Source organism: Gopherus flavomarginatus, chromosome 1 (genome assembly GCF_025201925.1).
Source record: "Gopherus flavomarginatus isolate rGopFla2 chromosome 1, rGopFla2.mat.asm, whole genome shotgun sequence".
NCBI lineage: Eukaryota > Metazoa > Chordata > Testudines > Testudinidae > Gopherus > Gopherus flavomarginatus.
This window is the reverse complement of record NC_066617.1, coordinates 372307858-372319123: the sequence shown is the minus strand read 5'-3', so window position 1 is coordinate 372319123 and position 11266 is coordinate 372307858. Positions and strand designations below refer to the sequence as shown.

The 11266-nt window shown below is 44.5% G+C and overlaps 1 pseudogene; it reads right to left on the bottom strand.

Annotated features, from left to right (window-relative positions):
- Positions 1-8562: 8562 nt before the first annotated feature.
- On the bottom strand, positions 8563-10692 carry LOC127044334 (olfactory receptor 52B2-like; annotated as a pseudogene).
- Positions 10693-11266: the final 574 nt, after the last annotated feature.

The window sequence follows — 11266 nt, the reverse complement described above, 5'->3', positions numbered from 1 at the left end:
CCTGTGTGGATTTTGCAGCATTTTATACCTTAAGAGAGCATTCTGTAACCCCCATATTCCTCAGTTATAATTAATTGTGATCTTCCGTAAAAATCATGCAATGTGAGCTATCAAGGGAAAGGTAATGAACTGCTGAAAGCCACTATTCTAGCTATATATATAGATTTTTTGTGCATATGAAGGTACAAGAATTGTGTTGTCTGGTCATCTCTAAAACATGCTGTAAGTTGCGGGATCAGCCAGATGTTACCTCTCCGAGACAACAACAAGGAAAGTAACCAGTGCTCAGGTGGGGTGTCAAACAGCCTGTCAACAGCCATTGTCCAGCAAGGGAGCTACAATTCAATGACTCACCTGCATGAGGCCACACCAGGGGAACTGCTAAACCTTTCCCAGTGACTCAGCAATGCCTCCAAACATGCCTGGACTGGTGCTCTCCAGGCACATGGGACTGAGGGTATAAAACAGGACACAGGGGCCCCACACTTAGCATTTCTCCTGCCACCACCTACGCTGCAAGAAACAAGGAGACTAAGAAGAATGAAGGGACTGGCCCAGGATTCAAGGGTGAAATCCTTTTCAAGGGTGGGCTGCATAAGTATTAGAATTGCCAACAAATGGAGGGACTTGATCATTCCCCTCTATTCGACACTGGAGAGGCCTCATCTGGAGTACTGTGTCCAGTTTTGGGCCCCACACTACAAGAAGGATGTGGAAAAGTTGGAGAGTCCAGCAGAGGGCAACAAAAATTATTAGGAAGATGGAGCACATGATTTATGAGGAGAGGCTGAGGGAACTGGGATTATTTAGTCTGCAGAAGAGAAGAATGAGGTGGCATTTGATAGATGCTTTCAACCATCTGAAAGGAGATTCCAAAAACTCATAGACTCATAGAATTTAGGGTCAGAAGGGACCAATATGATCATCTAGTCTGACCTTCTGCACAAAGCAGGCCACAGAATCCTACCCATCTACTTCTATAACAAACCCCTAACCTATGTCTGAGTTATTAAAGTCTTCAAATTGTGGTTTGAAGACCTCAAGCTGCAGAGAATCCACCAGCAAGTGACCCGTGTCCCACGCTGAAGAGGAAGGCGAAAAACCTCCAGGGCCTCTGCCAATCTGCCCCAGAGGAAAATTCCTTCCCGACCCCAATATGGCGATCAGCTAAACCCTGAGCATGTGGGCAAGACTCACCAGCCAGCACCCAGGAAAGAATTCTCTGCAGTAACTCAGATCCCAACCCATCTAACATCCCATCACAGACCACTGAGCATACTTACGTTCTGATAATCAAAGATCAATTGCCAGAATTAAGCTATCTCATCATACCATCCCTTCCATAAACTTATCAAGCTTAGTCTTAAAGCCAGATATGTCTTTTGCCCCCACTACTCCCCTTGGAAGGCTGTTCCAGAACGTCACTCCTCTAATGGTTAGAAACTTTGATCTAATTTCAAGTCTAAACTTCCTAGTGTCCAGTTTATACCCATTTGATCTTGTGTCTACATTGGTACCAAGCTTAAATAATTCCTCTCCCTCCCTAATATTAATCCCTCTGATATCTTTATAAAGAGCAAGCATATCCCCCCTCAGCCTTCTTTTGGTTAGGCTAAACAAGCCAAGCTCTTTGAGTCTCCTTTCATAAGACAAGTTTTCCATTCCTCGGATGGATGGATCAAGACTGTTCTCAGTGGTGACAGATGACAGAACAAGAAGCAATGGTCTCAAGTTGCAGTGGGGGAGGTCTAGGTTGGATATTAGGAAACACTATTTCACTAGGAGGGCGGTGAAGCACTGGAATGGGTTCCCTAGGGAGGTGGTGGAAACTCCTTCCTTAGAGGTTTTTAAAAAGCCTTGACAGAGCCCTGTCTGGGATGATTCAGTTGGAACTGGTCCTGCTTTGAGCAGGGGATTGGACAAGAACCTCCTGAGGTCCCTTCCAACCCTGAGATTCTATGATTCTGTGATTCTATCATCTGTCTATTATGAACTGCAATATCCAGTGGGGTGAGAAAAAACTGCTTAATCTAGACGTTGCCCAGTCTAACAAGGTTGAGAGTTTAGACGGTGTTCTTACATTTTCTTTTATTTTAGTAACTAATCTGACTGTTTGCCTATCACTTAATATTACTTAAAACTATCATTTATGGTCAATGCATTTGTTTTACTGTTTGTATGAAGTGTGTAGCAAAATGTTCCACTTTCCATTGATGAAGTGGTGAAACAATACATGTGCACTGCTCAAGACTGTACATTCCTGATGTACAGTGCTGGGAGATGTGGGGGTCTTGGCTCTGGTGCCTTTCCCTGTGTGATGCATGAGTGGCTCTGTGAACAGTCATGCAATCTAGCAGGCTGTGGGGCTCCACATGCTGTTGTGCTGAGTGATAACAGCACCGGGAGGGGTTTTCTGCTGGTCACTAGCAAAGCATTGTGAGGCACAGGGGGCACAGCGGTCCCGGCTATCCCATCACAGATGTCATTCAGGGTCTACATCTCCCTGCCAGGCAGATACTTCTCCCTGGGGTTACAGGACTGGCCAGGGGAGAAAGGAAGGATCCTTTTCTCTTGTTCTTCAGTGATGTACAGTGGGAGCAAGAGGCAACTAACCTAGAGTTGGTGTGTTACAGGGTCTGTAACTAACTCTCTGCCTCCTTCCTTCCTCCTTGAGCCAGAGGGACCCCCCCACATACACCAGAAGCTATTGGAAAAATGGGGAAAACTAAACAGGCTGTGAACTTCCAGTTCATTGAGGTACAAACCTCCATCGGGGTAGGGGTAGGGTTCGGGTTAGGGTTACAAAACAGAAGCTACTGGAAAATGTAGAAAATTAAACAGGTTGTGAATTTACAGTTCACTGAGATGCACACATCAATTGAGGGATGTCCAGGACAATTGGAAAAAGGCTAATGTAGTGCCCATCTTTAAAAAAAGGAAGAAGGAAAATCTGGGGAACTACAGCCTCACCTCAGTCCCTGGAAAAGTCATGGAGCAGGTCCTCAAGGAAACCATTTTGAAACACTTTGAGGAGAGGAAGGTGATCAGGAATAGTCAACATGGATTCACCAAGGGCAAGTCATGCCTGACCAACCTGATTGCCTTCTATGATGAGATAACTGGCTCTGTGGATTTGGGGAAAGTGGTGGATGAGATATATCTTTCAGAGTGGCAGTCGTGTTAGTCTGTATCAGCAGAAACAACAAGGAGTCCTTGTGCCACCTTAGAGACTAACACCTTTATTTGGGCATAAGCTTTCGTGGGCTAGAATCCACTTCATCAGATGCATGGAGTGGAAAACACAAAAGCAGATATATTTATACATAGTACATGAAAAGATGAGAGTTGGCTTACCAGGTGGGGGATCAGACTAACAAGACAATTTAATTATCAGCAGAATACCAAGGGAGGGAAAATCACTTTTGAAGTGGTAATGAGGGTGGCCCATTTCAAACAGTTGACAAGAAAGTATGAGTAACTGTAGGGGAAAATTAGTAAGGCAAAATTAAGTTTTGTAATGACCCATCTGTGACGGGTTGGATCACAGATACTCCCTTGGGGCTGCCAACTAATGTCCCAAGATTACTTCTGCCCCTGCCTTCCCTGTCTTCCCATATTGGGACTTCAGTGCCCTGCCTGGTTTGAGCCAGATCCGCTAGTGTGCAGCAAACCCCGTCCCAGGTCTGACCCATATCCCCTAATAGCTGTAGGCTTAATTGAAATCAGGTTAAGAAGTGTTCCTATCTTTAACACTCAGATGCTCAAACCCCAAATAAATCCATTTTACCCTGTATAAAGCTTATACAGGGTAAACTCATCAATTGTTCGCCCTCTATAACACTGATAGAGAGATATGCAAAGCTGTTTGCACCCCCCACAGGTATTAATAAATACTCTGGGTTAATTAATAAGTAAAAAGTGATTTTATTAAATACAGAAAGTAGGATTTAAGTGGTTCCAAGTAGTAACAGACAGAACAAATTGAATTACCAAGCAAAATAAAATAAAACACACAAGTCTAAACCTAATGCAGTAAGAAAAATGAATAGAGATAAAATCTCACCCTCAGAGATGTTTCAGTAAGCTTCTGTCACAGACTAGACACCTTCCTAGTCTAGGCACAATCCTTTCCCTGGTGCAGCTCTTGTTCCAACTCTGGTGGTAGCTAGGGGATTCCTCATGATTGACGCCTCTTTTATTCTGTTCCACCCACTTAAACATCTTTTGCATAAGGCGGGAATCCTTTTGCCTCTCTCTGGGTTCCCACCTGCTCCTTCTCAGTGGAGAAACATCAGGTTAAAGATGGATTCCAGTTCAGGTGACATGATCACATGTCACTTTAAGACGTCATTACCCACTTGCCAGCCCCCAGTATATAGGAAGACTTACAAGTAAAACAGAGCCATCTTTACAGTCAATTGTCCTGATTAATGGGAGACATTAAGATTCCAAATCAACATTAATGGCCCACACTTTGCATAACTACAATAAGACCTCAGAGTTATATTTCATATTTCTAGTTTCAGATACAAGTGATACATTTATTCAAATAGGATGACCACGCTCAGTAGATTATACGCTTTGTAATGATACCTTACAAGAGACCTTTTGCATGAAGCATATTTTAGTTACATTATATTCACACTCATCAGCATACTTTCATAACATCACATAGATTGAAACATCACACAATCCACTCCCAGTCTTTATTCAGGCCGAATTTGATGGTGTCCAGTTTGCAAATTAATTCCAGTTCTGCAGTTTCAAGTTACAGTCTGTTTTTGAAGATGTTTTATTGAAGAATTGCCACTTTTAAGTCCGTTATTGAATGACCAGGGAGGTTGAAGTGTTCTTCTACGTTTTTGAATGTTGTAATTCCTGATGTCAGATTTGTGTCCATTTATTCTTTTGCGTAGAGACTGTCCGATTTGTCCAATGTACATGGCAGAGGGGCATTGCTGGCGCATGATGGCACATATCACATTGGTAGATGTGCAGGTGAACGAGCCCCTGATGTTGTGGCTGATGTGGTTAGGTCCTATGATGGTGTCCCTTGAATAGATATGCAGACAGAGTTGGCACCGGGGTTTGTTGCAGGGTTTGGTTCCTGGATTAGTGTTTTTGTTCTGTGGGGTGCACTTGCTGGTGAGTATTTGCTTCAGGTTGGGGGGCTGTCTGTAAGTGAGGACTGGCCTGTCTCCCAAGGTCTGTGAGAATAAGGGATCGTCCTTCAGGATAGGTTGTAGATCCTTGATGATGTGCTGGAGGGTTTTAGTTGGGGGCTGTAGGTGACGGTTAGTGGCTTTAGATATTTTGACTTTCGAAAAGCTTTTGATATCGTCTCCCACAGTGTTCTTCCCACCAAGTGAAAGAAATACGGGCTGGATGAATGGACTATAAGGTGGATATAAAGCTGGCTAGATCGTCGGGCTCAATGGGTAGAGATCAACGGCTCAATGTCTAGTTGGCAGCTGGTATCAAGCGGAGTGCCCCAGGGGTTGGTTCTGGGGCCAGTTTTGTTCAACATTTTCATTAATGATCTGGATGATGGAATGGATTGCACCCTCAGCAAGTCTGCAGATAGCACTAAGCTGGGGGGAGAGGTAGAAACGGTGGAGGGTAGGGGTAGGGTCCAGAGTGACCTAGACAAATTAGAGGATTGGGCCAAAAGAAATCTGATGAGGTTCAAGAAGGAGAAGTGCAGAGTCCTTCCCTTAGGATGGAAGAATCCCAGGCATTTCTACAGGCTGGGGACCGACTGGCTAAGCGACAGTTCTGCAGAAAAGGACCTGGGGATTACAGTGGATGAGAAGCTGGATATGAGTTGACAGTGCACCCTTCTTTCCAAGAAGGATAATGGGACATTGGGCCGCATTCGTAGGAGCATTGCTAGCAGATCAAGGGAAGTGATTATTCTCCTCTATTTGGCACTGGAAAGGACACATCTGGAGTAATGGGTCCAATTTTGGGCCCCCTACTACAGAACAGATGTGGGCAAATTGGAGAGAGTCCAGTGGAGAGCAAGAGAAATGATTAGGGAGCAGGGGCACATGATTTATGAGGAGAGGCTGAGGGAACTGGGCTTGTTTAGTTTGCAGAAGAAAAGAATAAGGGGGGATTTGATAGCAGCCTTCAACTACCTGAAAGGGAGTTCCAAAGACGAAGGAGCTTGGCTGTTGTCAGTGGTGGCAGATGACAGAACAAGGAGCAATGGTCTCAGGTTGCAGTGGGGGAGGTCTAAGTTGGATATTTGGAAAAACTATTTCACTAGGAGGGTGGTGAAGCACTGGAATGGGTTACCTGGGGAGGTGGTAAAATCTCTATCCTTAGAGGTTTTTAAGGCCCTGCTTGACAAAGCCCTGGCTAGGATGATTTAGTTGGGGTTGGTCCTGCTTTGAGCAGGTGGTTGGATTAGATGACTGTCTGAGGTCTCTTCCAACCCTAATCTTCGAAACAAAGCGTAGGAATAAATGGTCCATTTTCACAATAGAGTAAGGTAAACAGCAAAGTCCCCCCATGGATCTATATTGGGACCAGTGCTGTTCAACACATTCCTTAATGATCTGGAAAAGAGAGTGAACAGTGAAGTGGCAAAGTTTGCAAGGATACAAAATCATTCGAGATAGTTAAATCGAAAGTTGACTGAGAAAAGTTACAAAGAGATCTCACAAAACTGGATGACTGGGCAACAAAATGGCAGGTGAAATTCAGCATTGATAAGTGCAAAATGATGTGCACTAGAAAAAATAATCCTAACTTCACATAAATAAGGATGGGGTCTAAATTAGCTATTGCCATTCAATAAAGAGATCATAGAGTCACCGTGGACAGTTCTCTGATAACTTTTGCTCTAGGCACAGCTGTGGTCAAAAAGGCTAATAGACTGTTAAGAATCATTAGAAAATGGAGAGAAAATATCATATTGCCAGTGTATAAATCCATGGTACACCCACATCTTCAGTAGTGTGTCCAGTTGTAGTAGCCACATCTCAAAAAAGTTATTGTGTAACTTGCAACGGTTCAGAGAAGGGCAACAAAAAATGAATAAAGGTATAGAATGGTTTCCATGTGAGGAGAGACTAAAAAGTCTTAGATTGTTCAGCTTAGAAGAGACAACTAAAGGGGGATATGACAAAGGTCTATAAAATCATGTTATTTACTTATATACACAATGCAAAAGCCAAGGGTTACCTGACAAAGTAAATAAACAGTATATTTAATAAAAACAAGAGAAAGTATTTTTTTTCATGGAGCACAGAGCTAACCTGTGGAACTCATTGCCAGGGGATGTTGTGGTGGCCAAAGAATTAAAAAAAGAATTAGATAAGTTAATGGGGGATAGGTCCATCAATGGCTATAAGCCAAGATGGTTGGGGATGCAAGCCCTTGCTGCTGGTGTCACAAAACCTCTGACCACCAGAAACCAGGATGAGCTGAGAGGGGATGGATCACTTGATGTTTGTCCTGTTCTGTTCACCCACCCTAAGCACCTGGCACTAGCCATTATTGGAAAATGGGACACTGCGCTAGCTGGACCTTTGGCCTGACCCAGTATATACCGTTCTTATGTTCTTATCAGACATTTCTTCTCAACAGCTGCAGGAATGGAAGGTGAGAATAAAGGAAAAAAGATTCCCACAGCATTTCTGCTGGATGTTGTGTGACGTTAGCAGAAGGTCAAACAAGCCTCCAAGCCCCAGAAGGAGTCGGCAAGTTCTCCTCAGCAGCAAAACATTCCTTAGCACGAGGTAAGAAACAGCTAATCACACACACACGATTCTATTCTTCCTCTATCTCTCCCACAGTCATGGGGATCAGAGATCATGTGCAAATGAGCCCCTCGCCCAGGCACCAGGCCACAGGACCCCCTGGCCTCTCTCCCACCCAGCCACCCCTACGAAGCCACGAGTGTAGGGAAGAGAGCGAGATCAGCATGGGGAAGCCGAGCCCATCCACGCAAAATGCCATGAGGCAGCAAAACACAAGGTACGTGGAACACAGGCCTTGGATACGGAATGGGGGACGGAGGCCGGCAAAGCTGTGACCCTGAGAAGGATTTAGGAGTTTGAGAAGGAAAGAAACTAACCCAAGGTGACACAGCAGGTTGGCCAGAACCAACACTAGAGCCCTTGTCTTTCAATGTGCAGCCCAGTGCACTTCCCACTGGCCTATGGCATAGCTCCCTTAGCTGCTGCTTTCTGTTTCCATTAAGAGTCCAGCTCAGCTGCAGTTTGTCAGACAGGAGATGCACACACTGTGCTCTCTCTCATGCTGATGTTTACCTTTGTTCTTCTTGTTTTGCTATTTCCCTTCAATTTAAAACAAGTCTCACTTGGTCTGGCTGCCTTCTGTGGCAGTGTGCAGTGTTGTTGTACCATGTCAGTCGCAGGATATTAGAGAGACAAAGTGGGGGAGTAAAGAGCTTTCATTGGACCCAAATTCTGTTGATGAGAGACCAGCTTTCGAGCTTACACAGTGTAAGTACATAGTAAAAATACCCCTAGAGTTCTAATGAAAACTTGGCTTTAATTTCCAAGTCTCAAAGCATTTTGTGTTCCTCCTTTAGCTCGGTACCGAGCTTCTGCTCCAGCATCGATAAAAGACATTGATCACCCGTTTCAGGATCTCTTTTGTTGTCACCCCATAAACGATGGGGTTTAACATGGGGGGAATGAGCACATAGAGGTTGGCCAATAGGTTGACAATATAACCCGGGATGATGTGCCCAAACTGGTGTGCTAAAGAGGAGAAAACAGCTGGCACGTAGAACATCAGTATGACACAGACATGGGAGCCGCAGGTGCGGAGAGCCTTGAGCCGGGCTTCCTTGGAGGGGAGCAGGAAGACGGCCCTGAGGATCAACCCATATGATACAGCAATGAGCACAATATCTGAACCAATTACTAAAATAGCCACAGCTACACCATACCAGACGTGGACTGTGATGTCGTCGCAGGCCAGCCGGGCTATGATCATATGCTCACAATAGGGTGAGGCAGGAGGTTGGTTCTGCAGAACTTCAGCTGTTTCATGAGAATGATGAGAGGAAAATGATACAGAAACTTCTTGTGACAACTGCCAGCCCCATCTTCCCGATCACAGACTTGGTTAGTATGATGTATCTCAGGGGGTCGCAGATGGCAACGTACCGATCAAATGCCATGGCCAGTAGGATGGCCGACTCGGCAATAAAACTGACATGTATGAAAAACATCTGGGTCAGGCAGGCAGCAAAAGAAATTTCCCCTGCTCTAAACCAGAAGACAGCCAGCATTTTGGGCACTGTTGTGGTAGATAACAGCAGATCAGCAGCGGCCAGCATGGACACGAATAGATACATGGGCTCATGGAGGCTTTGTTCTGTTAATATGATGAATAGTAGGAGAGAGTTCGCAAAAAGTGACCCAACGTAAATAAGACAGAAGGGGATGGCGATCCAGAAATGAGACTCTCTGTACCTGGGATCCAGTCAGGATGTAAGTTACAGGGTCAAAAAACAGTGTGATTGTCAGCTGGCATCATTTACCATCACTTGGATCTTCTATTCAGTTTCCTGTAACTAACAGCAAAAGAGAAAATCAGTGAGAACTCGAGTGTCAGCTAGGACTGGAATGCATTTGTTGACAGAATCATAGATACCATCAAAAACTGCATTGTGAGACAACTGCCTGTACATGTGTGACAGTAAATCCAGTAACACATTGTACTGGGGAAAGTGGTAGGAAGAGAGCCTGAGACATAAGCCCTTGTGTTAGAGGCCTAGTTGAGATGTGAAGGCCTGAGCAAAGTAATCAAAGTCTTGTTGATATAAAGCAAAATTAGGTGCGTGAGCTAGAGGCAGGCCCTGCTCACAGAATCTGGCTAGCACAGGGCTGATATTCAAATGCACACATTTCTAAGACGGTGCTGGGCACAGAGCACTCAGGCAAACACATCCAGAAGGGTGGTACCAGAACATTTCCATACCAACACCTTCCCTACAAGATAAGAGGAACACAATGACCAAATCCTAAATATAGGTCAGGATGACAGTGTGATGGGAAAAGATGTACAAAGTGATGAGTGGTATCCAGCTACGACGAGGGGGTGTCAATAACTACATTAGAGGTCAGTATGTAACTTTGTTTGTATTGATGTATGAAATGGAGCCTAAAGGGAGTGTCTCTGTCTATCCTAGGGAGGAATGGAAAGTCCCACTGTTCACTGGTCCATTCTTACTGGCATACATTATTAGTGGTCTACTAGAGTCTGGGGGATACTAGTACCGTGCTTTGTCGAACAATAAAGCTGTGCTGAAGTGCCTTCGTACCTTTAACAGTCCCACCCGTCAACATTATAGTTACCAGTCCAGAGTCCAGAGAACCTAGTAGCCAAAGAGGTTGATCGCAGGTAGGAAGGACCCAGGTTCTGCCATTCGTGACACGATGCTCGGGGAAAGTCTTGGCAGGATGAACCAAAAATCTATGGCAAGGCACGCTGTTTATATAGGATGTTCCTTCATTGGACCATCATGCTGTAATCATCGTCATTTGACGAGAGCTTGTTTTCCTTAAATCATTTTTCTTATTTTTTAGCTTATTCCTTCATCAGTCTCTAGGGGAGTTAACCCATGCTGGTTTTGATCACAGCTGTTGGGTCATGATTGTAGGTGCCTCGCTCATCTTTAGAGTCGTAATCTGCCTCCTTTGACATCTCAACTAGGGGCACGTTGCAATCTCCTGGTGCCTTACGTCTGTCCTTGTTCTCCCTAGAAGGCCCAGTGCGGCCTTCACACTTATCTTCTAACACACACACAACAGTCATTGTATTATTTTACTTATTACAAAATGTTAATTTTAAACCTATAGCCTAAGGTCTATTCTGCCTCGAAACAGCCTAAACACAAGATTCTGGCTGATGAATCCTTTAAAATGGCACACGAGGCCTGTCCTTTTCTGATTTTCAGAAAGGTCGTGGCTGGCAGAATATGGTCAAAAACATATCATACCAAACCTTTCTTACATGCTACATTATTATTCTTTATTCTTCATTCTAAACTATACAAAATACAGCCATAAAATCCGAGTAGACAGTGGTCATTGGGTGGTTCGCTCAAGGGCTGTTGTGCCAGCTGTCTCTGAAACAGAGGCTGGGACAGGACACAACGAGAAACACACACACATTTCACAGCCAAAACATTTTTGCAACCAATGGTGACACACGACAAGTTACTTACTGCCCCTCTGATGTAACTCTCATCCAGAGAGAGGGAAGATGGTTTGGGTGT